Here is a 16,573-nt window from a genome sequence, read left to right as displayed (position 1 = left end):
AATGGAATTATATGTATAGATTAATGAAAACTATATACTCAACAGTGATAATTAGATTTCAAACAGAATTAAGAGACAGAAAGTGAAAACAGAAAGCTCTTTAGGCTTACTTACTCAAAGGAATTCCACAGAGTTGGGAAATGTAAAGTTGACCCCCTGAGAGACTAGCCAGGCCAAATGGTTTCTACTGTGCTTCAGAGAGAGAGCAAGCTGCTTCAGAAGCAGACAAGAGGAGTTTAGAATGGTGTCCAACCCCACTGCTAATGGTTGTTAATATGGAAAACTCTCTACCAGGAACTGGAATAAGTTTCACCCAACTCTGATCTCCCCTGAGTCACTGCAAAGGAAAACAATTTTTAGTCTCCACTACATTGAATAACATTAAAAACCAAAACAACACTATTTATGGTTAATGGTTTAAATATTAAAGAAAATATTAGTCAAAAGTCTCAAAATCATCATATTGGGAATGACATAATCAAAAAATAACCTCCTTGGGAAATTTTCAATTAGCTAGGAAGTATTCCCCTGGTAAGCAGAATAGGATATATTGGTGATCTCTTGCTTTAAGGCAGATTTGCAAATAATTACACACTGTTTACCACCCCACACATAGCTCTGTCTGTTGTCCTTTCTCTCACTGGGAGGAGTAAAGAAGTAAACTCACAATTGGTATTCCTCATGTTTCTCCAGGACACACATCTGATTTCTCTGGGCAATTGTCTCAGCAGCAAGATACCTCTTAGGCAAGGCATGATTGGTTTCCAGAATTTGAACCCGAAATGCACCTGTACCTTTTATTCACTGAAGTGATAAGCATAAATATTTAAGCAAGAGGCTAGCATCCTGGTCTAAGTCCTAGAAATTCAATGTAGGCCTGAAGAAGGACAAAAGAATTCTGATGTTCTATATGGAAATTTACAAGGGGGACCCAGAAATAGAAAGATTTAGAAGTTACATTAAGAACTTTGGCGACTTCTAAAAGTTGTGGCCATCTTCAAGTGCACTGAAGGAAGGACCTGAAGGGAATTGAACGTCCTTCACAATCTTGCAGGCAGTCTTTTCTGAAAGCTGTATTCCAGTGACCCTTTGAAGTGGCAAGGCACATTCGGGATCTCATCATCCTATAATGCAAATGGGTAAAAAGTGATACTTTTCATCTTTAAAGCTTTCAGACAAACTTACGTCATTCAAATTCTTCAAGCAGTTCCCCTTTCCTGCAGAAAAAAATTGGAATTTCTTCTTTCTTTCTAAAAATCTTTTTTTAATTTTTAAGTTTTTTTTGCGTGATTGAGATGGAATATTATGGAGTCATTATGTCTTTTGTTTCCAGACATGGTGTCAGAAATGTCATCCTGAAGAAAGACAACTCTGTGCATCAAAGTTGTCTTGTCTCACTGTGCATTCAAGGAAGACTTAAATGGAGTTGCAAATATTTTGTTTAAGCTAACCAAGGGTCACATATAATTTCTGAAAACACAGATATCAAATACTTGATGGATTTAGAGAATGTGTGTACATAGAGCAAAGAGGACAGTTGAAACTATGAACAGTAAATTCTTGATTCTCTAATATGATGAAGGATGTGGGTAGTGGAGAATGCATTTTAACAAACAGGAAGCCTATGACAGAATCTTACTTTGTCTAACAATTTGATGAAAGTCTCTGGGTCTCAGTTATATTGTCCACAAAATTTGGGAAGCACCATCGCCAGGATTGTTATAATGTTAAAACAGAAAACAAATGTGAATATATTTTGAATATTTTAAAACACTCTGCATATATTTTAAAACATTCAGATACAATCAATTAATGTGATTATGAACCTTTATTGTATTCAATTGTGTCTTTATATTGGATGATATGGAATATATGTAAACCTCACTGTTTTTTAAAAAATCTCAAACTGAAATGTAAAAGGGCAACTTTTTTTCACAATTTTATACTATGTGTCAGACTTCCTTTGTTCTTTCTAGGTTCCTCTCTACCAAAAGCAAATGAAAGTTCTCCAGGGTACACATGCCCAGGGGCACAGGCTAGGCCATTCCTTGAATGCTGCTGCTTTGGCAAGCTTGTAACCAATAGGAATATATGCTGTCTAAGCTGTCATTCTTTGCCCTTTGGGGTTAAGGTGGAGGTGAGAGGACTAATTTGGAGCCACTTCTTCTCTTAAGCTGGCCCAAACACTTTCCTTTTGGATATTTTATGTCATAATTTCCATTTCCCTCAGTTATCTTGGAGTCAGACATCTTATGATTACATGTTTTGTAGCAATGTTTTTAGTTCTTTCTATTATTGCTGGTGGCCTGATTAAGTGGGTTGAAATAATAAAATCCAAAGAAATAAATGGGTCCTGTGCTAACTTGAAAGACTGCTTATTGCTTGACAGTTACAGATATAGCAACTTCCCAGAGTCACTTTTATCATTATTTTACTTAAAAATTAGTGCATTATATATAAGAGACCTCTCATGTTAGGAACTTAAAACATAATACAACATTTATGTACTAATCAAGGTTTTTACCTAAATATCAAAGTATCTTTTGTGAGCAGTTGGGGGCTGTCTAAAGAAGCATATTATCAGTGATGTCAGTAAAATGGTAGAGTAAGTAAGGGTCTCTGAGAATCCTCTTCTTCATGAAAACAATGAGAACATTGGCAAAAACTCTCAGAGTCAACTTTTTTAAAATATTGGAAATTTACCAGAGCGGCAATCTGAGGAGCATTTATTCAATTAAAAAAAAAGGCTGAATCTTGGTAAGAACAAAAACATGCCTATTGAGAGGTGACAGCGTGCTGGCAGCCCTCACAGCCCTCGCTCACTCTCGGCGCCTCCTCTGCCTGGGCTCCTGCTTTGGCGGCACTTGAGGAGCCCTTCAGCCCACCGCTGCACTGTGGGAGCCCCTTTCTGGGCTGACCAAGGCCGGAGCTGGCTCCCTCAGCTTGCAGGGAGGTGTAGAGGGAGAGGCACAAGCGGGAACCAGGGCTGTGCCCCGCATTTGCGGGCCAGCTGGAGTTCCCGGTGGGCGTGGGCTTGGCAGGCTCTGCACTGGGAGCAGCAGGCCGGCCCTGCCGGCCCCGGGCAATGAGGTGCTTAGCACCCGGGCCAGCGGCTGTGGAGGGTGTACTGGGTCCCCCAGCAGTGCCGGCCCACCAGCACTGCACTGGATTTCTCGCAGACCTTAGCTGCCTCCCGGCGGGGCGCGGCGCGGGACTTGCATCCCGCCATGCCTGAACCTCCCAATCCGTGGGCTCCTGTGCAGCCGGAGCCTCTCCGATGAGTGCCGCCCCCTGCTCCATGGCACCCAGTCCCATTGACCACCCAAGGGTTGAGGAGTGTGGGCGCACGGCGCAGGACTGGCAAGCAGCTCCACCTGCGGCCCCAGTGCAGGATCCACTGGGTGAAGCCAGCTGGGCTCCTGACTGGTGGGGACTTGGAGAACCTTTATGTCTAGCTAGGGGATTGTAAATACACCAATTGGCACTCTGTATCTAGCTCAAGGTTTGTAAACACACCAATCAGCACCCTGTGTCTAGCTCAGGGTTTGTGAATGCACCAATCGACACTCTGTATCTAGCTACTCTGGTGGGGACTTGGAGAACCTTTGTGTCCACACTCTGTATCTAGCTAATCTAGTGGGGAGTGGAGAACCTCTGTGTCTAGCTCGGGGATTGTAAATGCACCAATCCACCAATCAGCACCCTGTCAAAACAGACCACTTGGCTCTCTGTAAAATGGACCAATCAGCAGGATGTGGATGGGGCCAGATAAGAGAATAAAAGCAGGCTGCCAGAGCCAGCAGTGGCGACCCGCTCGGGTCCCCTTGCACACTGTGGAAGCTTTGTTCTTTCGCTCTTTGCAATAAATCTTGCTGCTGCTCACTCTCTGGGTCCCCACTGCCTTTATGAGCTGTAACACTCACTGCGAAGGTCTGCAGCTTCAATCCTGAAGCCAGCGAGACCACGAACCCACCCAGAGGAATGAACAACTCCAGACGCACCGCCTTAAGAACTGTAACACTGACAGTGAGTATCCGCGGCTTCATTCTTGAAGTCAGTGAGACCAATAACCCACCAATTCCGGACACACTATTTTCATCCTTCTCTCTCCAGCTCCACAGTAGCCTTGGAAATCAATATTCTGCAATCACCAGTAAAAACTAGCAGACTGGAGGGGGCAGAATGGGGTTGGAGTTCTTTCAAAGCCTCATTCCCAAAAAATAGTCATTATTTGACCCATTAGCAGTTCCCCAGAAAAGCTAATTACAAGGCTGAGTTTACCTAATATGACTCAGAAATCACCAATATGAAAAGTCCTTTCTCTCAGGGGCATGTGTTTGTAAGATTTAGAAGGAATTTTTTTAAGTTTGTGTACACCCGAAGCAGTAGGCAACATTTGGGGCAGACACTAAGCTAAGCAAAAAGTTTAAAAGGAAAAGTTTAGGAATGAGATGTCCATGGGGGTTTTGAAAAGCTCCAACATGTTTTTCAAAATATAGAGCATCATGCACATGCATAAGGCTATGCTTATGCCCAGGGAAGAACTAACAAAGGTCTACGCTTTCATTTGTGGCTGACCTTGAGGTTCTATGTAAGCAGGAAGTGAGGGGGGAGAGAGTTGTAAACTCACAGAGCACTGAAAATGTGGTCTAACACATACAGAACCACCAGGCAAAGATTGGGAGACTTGCTGGCTTCAAGTATTTAAGGAAATTTATGCCCAGTCATTAACTAGCCACTAAACTAACTGAACAAAAACTTCAGTGGCCACATATGACAAAGAATATGGATTTTACATAATTTGTCTGGGAAAGTCATTAAACAAATGAACAAACAAAAACAGACAACAATAGCAACAAGCCCTAGCGAGCGGAGAAGAATCTGATTTTCAGAGTTGTCACATTATATTCTAAAAATGCCTGGTTCACAACAAAAAATTATGAGGTTTGCAAATGAACAAAGCCTGATTCATATGCAGGAAAAAAGCAATCAAAAGAAACTCTCTAAGAAAGCATATGTGTTGGACTTACTAGACAAAAACTTTAAATCAGCTATGCTAAACACATACAGAGACATAAAGGAAACCATGTCTAAAGGACTAAAGGAAAGTGTGAGAATAAAGTCTCACCAAATAGAGAATATCAATAAAGAAGTATAAATGATAAAAAAGAACCAAATAAAAATTCTTGAGATGAAAAGTACAAAAACTAAAACAAAAAAAATCACTATAAGGGCTTAACAGAAATTTGAGCAGGCAGAAGGAAAAATGTCAGCAAACTTCAGGATAGATCAGCTGAAACTATCCAGTCTGAAGAAGAGAAAAAAGAAAGAAGAAAAATTAATAGAGTCTCTGAGACTTTGAGACAACAGGAAGCATACTAAAATTGACATAATGGGATTGTGGGATTCCCAGGAGGAGAATAAAAAGAATAAAAGAAGGCAGAAAGAATATTTGCATAAATAATGGCCAAAAAATTCCAAATTTAATGAAAAACATCTACAAACCCAAGATGCTCAACAGCCTACAAATAGGAAAAACTCAAAAAGATCCACAACTAAATACATTATAATCAAATTGACAGAAGACAAAGAATCTTGAAAGGAGGATGAAAGAAACAAAGTATCATTTACAAGTAAACCTTAATAAAATTAACAGCTGATTTTTCATTAAGGTAATAAAGGTCATTAAGACCAGATGGCAGTGGGATGTCATAGTCAAAGAACTAGAAGAAAAAAAGACTTTCAACAAAGAATTTTAAATCCAGTAAAATTATCCCTTAAAAATGAAGGAGGCTGACATTAAATAACATGGTGGGACAGGAGGTTTTACACACATATCTCACACAGCAACAATAATTTGGCGGCCATCCATGGATGAATGCTTTTGTGCAAGCTCAGGGATCCAGGTAGAAGATTGTGAAACCCTGGTGGAGACCAAGACCAAGAAAAGCCACTTTATGAAGGTGAGCCCATGCCCAGGTTACAGACTCACTGACTGTGTTTCTAGCTACAACTGAGAAACAGTGCCACCTCTGATTTCAAATTATATCACAAAGCTATAATAATCAAAACAAGTGGTAATGACATACAAGCAGACACATAGACCTGTGAAACAAAATAAAGAGCTCAGAGGGCCGGGCACAGTGGCTCACGCCTGTAATCCCAGCACTTTGGGAGGCTAAGGCAGGTGGATCACAAAGTCAAGAGATTGAGACCCATCCTGGCCAACATGGTGAAACCCTGTCTCTACTAAAAATACAAAAATTAGCCAGGCGTGGTGGCGGGGGCCTGTAGTCCCAGCTACTTGGGAGGCTGAGGCAGGAGAATCACTTGAACTTGGGAGGTGGAGGTTGCAGTGAGCCGAGATTGTGCCACTGCACTCCAGCCTGGTGACAGAGCAAGACTCCATCTCAAAAAATAATAATAATGAATTATAAAAAAGAGCTCAGAAATAAACCGATGCATAGATGGCCAACAATCTTTGACAAGGGCACAATGCATACACAAAAAGGAAAGAATAGTCTCTCAGTAAATGGTGTTGAGAAAACTGGATATCTGCATGCAAAAGAATAAAATTCAACTATTTTCTTATATCACACAGAAAAAACAAGTCAAAATGGAGTAAAATCTGAGATGTAAAACCTGAGCTGTAAGACTCCTAGAAGAAAATAAAGGGTGAAAGTTAACTGACATTAGTTTTGGCAATGATTTCTTGATGATAACACAAAGAGCAAAGGCAACAGAAGCTAAAATTAATAAATGAGATTACACCAAACTAAGAAGCTCTGCAAAGCAAAGGAAACAATCAACAGAGTATAAGGACAATCTACAGAGTGGGAGAAAATATTTGCATATCATACACCTGATAAGGAGTCAATTTTCAAAATATATAAGGAACTCAAAAAACTCAACATTAAGAAAACAAACGACCAGATTAAAAATGGGCAAAGGATCTAAATAGCTATTTCTCAACAAAAGACATATAAATGCTTAACAGGTGTAAGAAAAAATGCTCAACATCACGAATCGTCAAGAGAATGCAAATTAAAACCACAATGAACTATCATCTCACACCTGTTTGAATTAGTATCATTTTAAAAAATGAAAGATAGGTGTTGGCAACAGTTTGAAGAAAAGTAAATCCTTGTACAATATTAGTGAAAATGTAAGTTAGTACAGACATTTCGGAAAACAATATAAAGGTTGTTTAAAATATTAAAAAAAAGAACTACTATATGATTCAGTAATCTTACTTCTGGATATATATCCAAAAGAAATAAAATAATTATCTTGAACAGATCTCTGCACACCTGTGTTCAATGCAGCATTTTTCACAATGGCCAAGATAAGAATCAAGCTAAGTGTCAACCACTGGGTGAATGGATAAAAATTATACATATGATGGAATTTCATTCCACATATATAAAGTTTATATTCAGTCATATAAAAGAAAGAAGGAAATCTTGCCATTTTCAATAACATGAATGAACCTGGAGGACATTATGCTAAGTGAAACTAAGACACACACAGAAAAAAAAAATAGTGTGTGATCTCATTTATAAGTGGAATCTAAAGAAGTTGAACTCCTAGAACCAGCAATTAGAATCATGGTTGCCAGGGATATTGGTCAAAGGGTACAAACTTTACATTATAAGATTAATAAGTTCTGAGATTCTCCAGTACAGCATGATGACTTTAGTTCTTTATGCTGTATTGTATGCTGGGAAAAAAGAAAATACAGAAATATTCGACTATACGAAATTTTACGTTAAAAATACCATATGTCAAAAGACAAAATGAGAAAATTTGTGGTAATAACTAAGTAGTACACAGCTTCTTTTTGGGGTGATGAAGTGGTTTAAAATTGATTGTGGAGACGCTCATGTAACTCTGTAAATAAAATCAAGAACATTGAATTGCACACTTTACCTGGAAATACTAAAGAGTGTCCTTCAGGCTGAAATGAAGGGACCCTAGACAATAACTTAAATGCACATGAATTAAAAACACTGGTAACAATAACTATACAGGTGGCTGGGCATGATATCTCATACCCGTAATCCCAGCACTTCGGGAGGCTGAACCAGGCAGATTACTCGAGCCCAGGAGTTTGAGACCAGCCTGGGCAATATGGTGAAACCCCATCTCTACAAAAAAAAAAAAAAATTCCAAATAATTAGCCAGGCATGGTGGTGCATGCCTGTAGTCCGAGCTACTTGGAAGGCTGAGGTGGGAGGATCACCTGAGCCTGGGGAGGTGAAGGTTGCAGTAAGCCCTGACCATGCCACTATACTCTAGCCTGGGTGACAGAGTGAGACCCTGTCTAAAAAAGAAAAGAAAAGAAAACGGTAACTACACAGGTAGGTAATTTTTGCTTATAACATTTTTAATCTCATTTTTAAAACTATGTAAAGCAACAATTATAAATCTGCATTGATAGGCATATAAGGTATAAAGATGCCTTTTATATAACAATAACAGCATAAAGCAGTGGGGATGTAACAGAGCTCCATGGAAGGAAAGTGGAGGAAAGGTTTTTATACAATTGAAATTATGTTGGTATTAATAAAAACTAGGTTGTTATACATTAAGATGTTAATTACAAACCCTAGATCAACCCTTAAGAATAAAACACAAGGCCAGGCGTGGTGGCTCACGCCTGTGATCCCAGCACTTTGGGAGGCAGGCGGGCAGATCACTAGGTCAGGAGATCGAGACCATCCTGGCTAACACGGTGAAACCCCGTCTCTATTAAAAATACAAAAAATTAGCCAGGCGTGGTGGCGGGCGCCTGTAGTCCCAGCTACTCGGGAGGCTGCAGCAGGAAAATGGCGTGAACCCCAGAGGCAGAGAGCCTGCAGGGAGCGGAGATCGTGCCACTGCACTCCAGCCTGGGAGACAGCGAGACTCCATCTAAAAAAAAAAAAAAAAGAATATAACACAAAAATATATATAGTGAAAAGAAACAGGAAAATTAAAATGGTTTGCTATAAAATAACACAAAAGAAGGCAGTAATGGAGAAAGAGGGACAAAAAAGAAAGCAGACACATAGAAAACAACAATGTGACAGATGAAAATCTTATCAGTAATTACATTAAATGTAAATGGATCAATCACTGCAGGTGGAAATTGGTTGAATGGATTTTTTAAAATTTCAAAATATATCCTCTCTATAAGAGACACACTTTAGATTCAAAGACCCAAATAGACTGAAAGTAAAGGAATGCAAAAAGAAATACCATGCAAACCTAAAGAGAGCTGGAATAACTATACTAATATCAGACAAAATAGACATTAAGACAGAAATTGTTACTAGAAAAAAAGAGCATTATAAGATGAAGACAGGACTAATTTATCACGAATGTATAACAATTATAAATAATTATTCACCTAACAACAGCATTTCAAAAATATATGAAGCAAAAACTCAGAATTGAAAAGAGAAACAGACAATTGAACAATAGTACTCGCAGACTCCAATACTCCAATTTTAATAATAAATAAAGGAACTTGATAGTAATAAAGAAATATGACACTTGAAGAACAATAAAACCAACTAAACCTAATAGACATATACAGACATGCCTCATTTTATTGCAGTTAGCTTAATTGTGGTTCTTGGATATTGCATCTTTTTCAAATTGAAGGTTCATGGCAATACTGCATGGATCAAATCTATTAGCACTATTTTTCCAACAGCATGTGCTCTTTTCATGTCTCTGTTGCATTTTGGTAATTTTTACACTATTTCAAACTTTTAAAATTATTATTATTATATCTGTTACAGTGATCTGTGATGGGAGATCTTTGATGTTACTGTAGCATTTGTTCTGGGACATGGTGAACTACACCTAGACAAAACAATGAATTTAATCAATAATGTTGGGTGTGTTCTTACCACTCTACCAACTGGCCATTCCACCATGTCTTTCCTTTCCTTGGCCCTCTCTATTTCCTGAGACACAACAATATAGAAAGTATGTCAATGAACAACCTTATAATGGCCTCTAGGTATTCAAGTGAAAGGAAAATTGGTACCTCTCTCACTTTAAATCAGAAGCTGAAGGCTGGGCACAGTGGCTCATGCCTGTAATCTCAACACTTTAGGAGGCCCAGGCAGTTGGATCACCTGAGGTCAGGAGTTTGAGACCAGACTGACTGAAATGGTAAAACCCTGTCTCTACTAAATACAAAAAATTAGCGGGGTATGGTGGCACATGCCTGTAATATCAGCTACTGAGGAGGCTGAGGCAGGAGAATTGCTTGAACTCAGGAGGTGGAGGTTGCAGTGAGCTGAGATTGCTCCATTGCACTCCAACATGGGCAACAAGAGTGAAAGTCCATCTCAAAAAACAAAACAAAACAAAAAACAAAAACAAAAACGAACAAACAAAAAACTAGAAATAATTAAGCTGGCTGGGAAAGGCATGTAAAAAGGCCAGGCAGGCTGAAAACTAGGCTTCTTGTGCAAAAGAAGCCAAGTTGTGAATACAAAGAGAAAGTTTTTAAAGGAAATTAAATGTGCTCCTCTGGTGAACACACAAATAATAAGAAAGTGAAACAGCTTTAATGATGATATAAAGAAAGTTTTAGAGGTCTGGATAGAAGATCAAACTTGCTACAACATCCTCTTGAGCTAAGGCCTAATCTAGAGTAACCACTCACAGAGGTTGGTTCATGAAGTTTATGGAACGAAGTTGTCTCCATAACATAAAAGTGCAAGGTGAAGCAGCAAGTGCTTATGTAAAAGCTACAACAAGTTATCCAAAAGATATAGCTAAGATCATTGATGAAAGTGGCTACACTAAATAACAGATTTTCAATGTAGATGAAACAGCCTTTTATTGAAAGAGATGTAACCCAAGACTTCCACAGCTAGAGGGGAAAAGCCAACCCCTACTTTCAAAGCTTCAAAGACAGGTTGACTCTCTTGTTAGGGGCTAATGCAGCTGTTGTCTTTCAGTTGAAGCCAATGCTTATTTACCATTCTGGAAATCCTAGGGCCCTCAAGAATTATGCTAAATCTACTCTTCCTGTGCTCTATAAATAAAGCAACAGAGACTGGATGACACTCAGTTTGCTTACAGTGTGGTTTACTGAATATTTTAAGTCCACTGTTGAGACCTACTGCTGAGAAAAACAGATTCCTTTCAAAATATTGCTGCTCATTGACCTTGTTACCAAAGAACTCTGATGGAAATGTACAAGGAAATTATTGCTGTTTTTATGCCTGCTAACACAACATTCATTCTGCAGTCAGCCGGGGAGTAATTTAACTTTCAAGTCTTGTTATTTAAGAAATACATTTCAGGAGGCTACAGCTGCCGTAGATAGTGATTCCTCTGATTAACCTGAGATAAATAAATTAAAAATCTTCCAGAAAGGATTCACCAGTCTAGATACCATTCAGAGAATTCATGATTAATGGGAGGAAGTGAAAATATAAACATTAACAGCAGTTTGGAAAAAGTTAATTCCTGCTCTCATGGATGACTTTGAAAGGCTCAAGATTTCAGTGGAGGAAGTAACCGCAGATGTAGTAAAAATAGCAAGAGAACTAGAATTACAAGTGGAGCCTGAATTGCTGCACTCTTATAATAAAACTTGAATGGATGAGAAATTTCCTCTTATGAATGAGAAAAGAAAGTGGCTTTTGGGAATGGAATCTACTCCTGATGAAGATGCTGCAAACAATGTTGAAATGACAACAAAGGAAGTAGAATATTATATAAACTTAATTGATAAATGGTATCAGGGTTTGAGAGAACTGACTCCAATTTTGGAAGACTTTATACTGTGGGTCAATGCTGTCAAACAGCACCACATGGTAGAGAAATCTTTTGTGAAATGAAGAGCTGATGATGTGGCAAATTTTATTGTCTTATTTTAAGAGATTTCCAAACCCATTCATTCTGCAGTCAGCCAAGGAGTAATTTAACTTTCAAGTCTTATTATTTAAGAAATACATTTCATGAGGCTACAGCTGCCATAGATAGTGATTCCTCTGATGAACCTGAGATAAATAAATTAAAAATCTTCTGGAAAGGATTCACCAGTCTAGATATCATTCAGAGAATTCATGATTAATGGGAGGAGGTCAAAATATAAACATTAACAGGAGTTTGGAAAAAGTTGATTCCAGCTCTCATGGATGACTTTGAAAGGCTCAAGATTTCAGTGGAGGAAGCAACTGAAAGTTGCAGGTGCAGCCTTCAGCAAGCACCACCCTGATCAGTCAACAGCCATCATAATTGGAGCAAGACCCTTCACCAGCAAAAAGACTATGAATAGCTGAAGGCTCAGATGATCATTAGCATTTTTTTGCAATGCAATATTTTTAAATTATGATGCATACATTATGTTTTAGACATAATGCTATTGCACATTTAATAGACTATAGTATAGTATAAACATAACTTTTATATGCATTGGGAAACTAAAAAATTCATGTGGCTTGCTTATTGAAATATTTTACTTTGTTGTGGTGGTCTGGAATCAAAGCAGCAATATCTTTTAGATATGTCTATATACGACACTCCACTAACAAGAAAAGAATATATATTCTTGCCAAGTGCAAAAAATCCCCCACACAAGCAGAAGGATGGTATAGTAAGTAGAGTGGAAATTAATGAAATAGAAAATAGAAACAAAATACAAAATTAATGAAACAAAAAACTTATTCTTTGAAAAGATCAACAAAATTGATAAAGCTTTATCTAGTCTGATGAAGATGAAGAGAGTACTCAACTTATTAAAATAATGAATAAAAAAGGAACCTTAGTACAAGATAGATAGATAGATAGATAGATAGATAGATAGATAGATAGATAGATAGATAGGCAGACAGACAGACAAACTTTAAGGGAATACTATGAACGGTTTGTGATAACAAATTAGATAATCTTGATTAAACAAACAAATTCCTAGGAAGACACAAACTATTGAATCTGGCTTAAGAAGAAATTGAAAATTTGAGTAGACCTATAACTAAGAAGTTGAATTAGCAGTCAAAAAATTTCCCACAATACAAAGTCCAGAAGTAGACAGCTTCTCTCTTTTAGTCTACCAAACATTTAAAGACGTATTAGCACCAGTTCCTCATAAACTCTCGAAAAAATAAAGGAGGGAATAATTCTTAACTCATTTATGAAGTTAGTATCATCCTGATTCATCACAAGAAAATAAAACTACATACCAACACCCATTATGAATGTAGATGCAAACATCCTCAACACAGTACTAGCAAATCAAATTCAGTAACATGTAAAAAGGATTGTATACTATGTTCACGTGAATTAATCTCAGGAATGGAAGATTGGTTTTATATCCAAAAATCGGTTAATGTAATGCATTATATTAACAGAATAAAATACAAGAACCACATGGTTATCTCAACAGATGCAGGAAAAGCATTGACAAAATTCAAAACCTTTTCATGATAAGAAAAAACACTCAACAAACTAGCAATGGAAGATAATTTTTCATCCTGATAATGGGCCTTTAGGAAAAAACCATGGCTGATATCATGCATCATAGTGAAAGACTTAAAGCCTCCCTCTGAAAATCAGGAGTAAGACAAGAATGTCTGCTCTAACTTAATGTATAATCAACATTGTACTGGATAGTCTAGTCAGAGCAATTAGGCAAGAAAATATACTAAAAGACACCTTAATTAGTAAGGAGGAAGTAAAACTATTGCTATGTGTGGATCATCTGATTTTGCATATAAAAAATCTTAAATAATCCACAAAAATGAAACAAAACTAAGAAACATAAAAATTAGAGCAAATAAACTAGCTTAACATAGTTTAACAAACTTGCAGGGTATAAAATTAATATACAAAATCGGTTTTCTTTCTATACCACTTGTGATGAAAAATTTGAAAGAATATTAAGAAAATTTCATTTACAAAATCATTAAACAATAAAATATTTAGAAATAAATTTTACACAAGAAGTGTAAGATTAGTACACTGAAAACTACAGAATCATTGAAAGCGATTAGAGGAGAAACCCAGTCCTGATGAGTTGAAATAATTAATATTGTTTAAATGACAAACTAATGGACAGATTCAATGCAATCTTTATCTAAATACAAGCTCACTTTGCTTTTTCACCCAGAAAATGACAAGCTAATCTTAAAATTCACTTGGAAATTCTAGAGATATAGAAAAGCCAAAACAATCCTGAGAAAGAACAAATTTGGAGGACTCACACTTCTTGATTTCAAAATTTACCATAAAGCTGTATTAATCATGACTATCTGTCTGTCATTAGCATAAGAATAGACATGAATCAATGGAATACAATTAAGCGACCAGAAATATATCCAAAATTTACAGCAGTTGGTTTTCCACAAGATGCCAAGACTATTCAATGAGGCCAGAATAGTCTTTTCAACAAATGGTGTTAGGAAAACTTGATTAACTACATGCCAAAAGATGAAGTGGACGATAGACATTGTACCATGTACAAAAGGGAACTCAAAATGGATCAAGGATCTAAATATAAGAGATAAAGCTATTAAACTCTTTGAGAAAACGTATGTGTAAATTTTTGTTACCTTAGATTAGGCAATGGTTTATTTGATATGGCAACTAAAGAACAAACAACAAAGAAAAAGCAGATAAATTGCACTTCATTACAATGTAATGCATAGAATAATATAAGGTCCAGCAGCATAGTGGACCTTAAATGGATGTTGCTGTCTTCTACACATGGGATTTCTATGGCTTTACTAGACATGCCCTCGTGTGTTTTAAAGGACACTATGAAGAAAGTAACAAGCAAGCAAACAAAAAAACCCATCACTGAATGGCAGAAGAATATTAAAAAACATATATCTGATAAAAGTGTAGGAAAAAGTACAGTATTCAGAACTATTACAACACAACAATAAAAAAACAAACCACCCATGTATAAAATTGGCAGGGAATTTCAATAGACATTTCTCCTAAAGAATCCCCCACATATATGGGGGTTATACAACTGGCCAACAAGAACATGAAAAGATGCTCAGTGGTCACTGGGGAAATTCAAATCATAACTACAATGAAAAATCATTTCATACTCACCAGGATGACTAAGTTTTAAAAAGGCAATAATAAGTGTCAGCAAGGATTTGAAGAAATTGGAACCCTCATGCATTGTTGGTAGCAAGGTTAAATTGTGCACCTGCTTTGGAAAACAGTTTGGCAGCTCCACAAAAAGTTAAACATGGAATTATTTTGTGATCTAGTAGTTCTGGTCACTGGTATATAACCAAGATAAATGAAAACACATCACACCCACACAAAAACTTTTACATAGTTTTTTTTTTTTTTTGAAATGGAGTCTCACTCTGTCACCCAGGCTGGAGTGCAGTGGCGCCATCTCAGCTCACTGAAACCTCTGCCTCCTGGGTTCAAGCGATTGTCCTGCCTCAGCCTCCCAAGTAGCTAGGGCTACAGGTACGTGCCACCACACCCAGCTGGTATTTTGTATTTTTAGTAGAGATGGGGTTTCACCATGTTAACCAAAATGGTCTCGATCTCCTGACCTCGTGATCTGCCTGCCTCAACCTCCCAAAGTGCTGGGATTACAGGCATGAGCCACTGCTCCAGGCCTTACATAGATGTTTACAGTGGTGTTGTTAATAATGGCTGAAAAATAGAGATAATCAAAAATACCAATCAAATTATGAATACACAAAATATGGAATATTCATATAATGCAATATTGTTCAGTCATAAAAAGGAATGGAATATTGATAAATATTGCATTATAGATGAACCTTGAAAACTTTATACTAAGTGAGAAAAAGCCAGGCTCAAAAGACTATATATTTAAAAATTCCATTTATACGAAATGACCAGAAAAGGCAAATTCACAGAGATAGAATGCAGATTAATAGTTTCCAGGGACTGGGGTAAGGGAAGAATGAGGAGTGATTCCTCATGGGTATAGTGTTTCTTATTGCTTGTGGGAAATATTCTAGAAATATATCGTATTGATGATTATGAAATTATATGTATGTGGAAAAATTTGTTGAATAGTTATGGAACTGAAGTGTCTTCAGAAGAGAAAGGAATATTATAAGGCCAAACATCCTTACCTGAATGTAGATTGTTTTTAAAAATATGAATAATATTGTTTGTTAAATACCTGTTACATATAGACACTTTATATATGTATTATCTCATTCATATCTGAAAAACTCCCCTGGGAACTTTTGTAAAGTAGCAAATCTCAGGTCCTGCCCTACACCTACTGAATCAGAATCTGCAGTTCAACAACCTGCTCACCACCTCCTATAATTTGCATGCATTTTACATTTGAGAAACAATGGTGAGGCTACCAGGAAGGATTCCTACAAATATGGTAAACATGGAAAGCCTGATATCTACTTTATTTTTGTTTTTTAGCAGAGGTGGTACCAACTACATACATTCCCACTAGGACTAAATTATGCAACTTTCCTGTAACATAACTTTTCCCTCCTCTCCCATTTGTAAGGATAACTTCCTTTTAGTCAATGTGGGCAAAAAGGTTTGTGTCATGTTTATGGAGGGCTCAGCAGCACACTGGACCTTA

The 16,573-nt window shown here is 37.4% G+C and overlaps 1 long non-coding RNA gene across 2 annotated transcripts in view; it reads right to left on the bottom strand.

Annotated features, from left to right (window-relative positions):
• Positions 1 to 904: 904 nt before the first annotated feature.
• The window catches only part of LOC131382952 (uncharacterized), a 51,460-nt gene continuing 35,791 nt past the window's right edge, over positions 905 to 16,573 (bottom strand). For both annotated transcript variants that reach the window (XR_009212582.1, XR_009212581.1), the window contains exon 4: positions 905 to 1,124. This is a non-coding gene — a long non-coding RNA (uncharacterized LOC131382952). The remainder of the gene's footprint in view (positions 1,125 to 16,573) is intronic.

Source organism: Hylobates moloch, unplaced genomic scaffold, assembly GCF_009828535.3.
Source record: "Hylobates moloch isolate HMO894 unplaced genomic scaffold, HMol_V3 SCAFFOLD_3, whole genome shotgun sequence".
In the NCBI taxonomy this organism is placed as follows: Eukaryota; Metazoa; Chordata; class Mammalia; order Primates; family Hylobatidae; genus Hylobates; species Hylobates moloch.
This window is presented reverse-complemented; position numbering and strand designations above follow the sequence as displayed.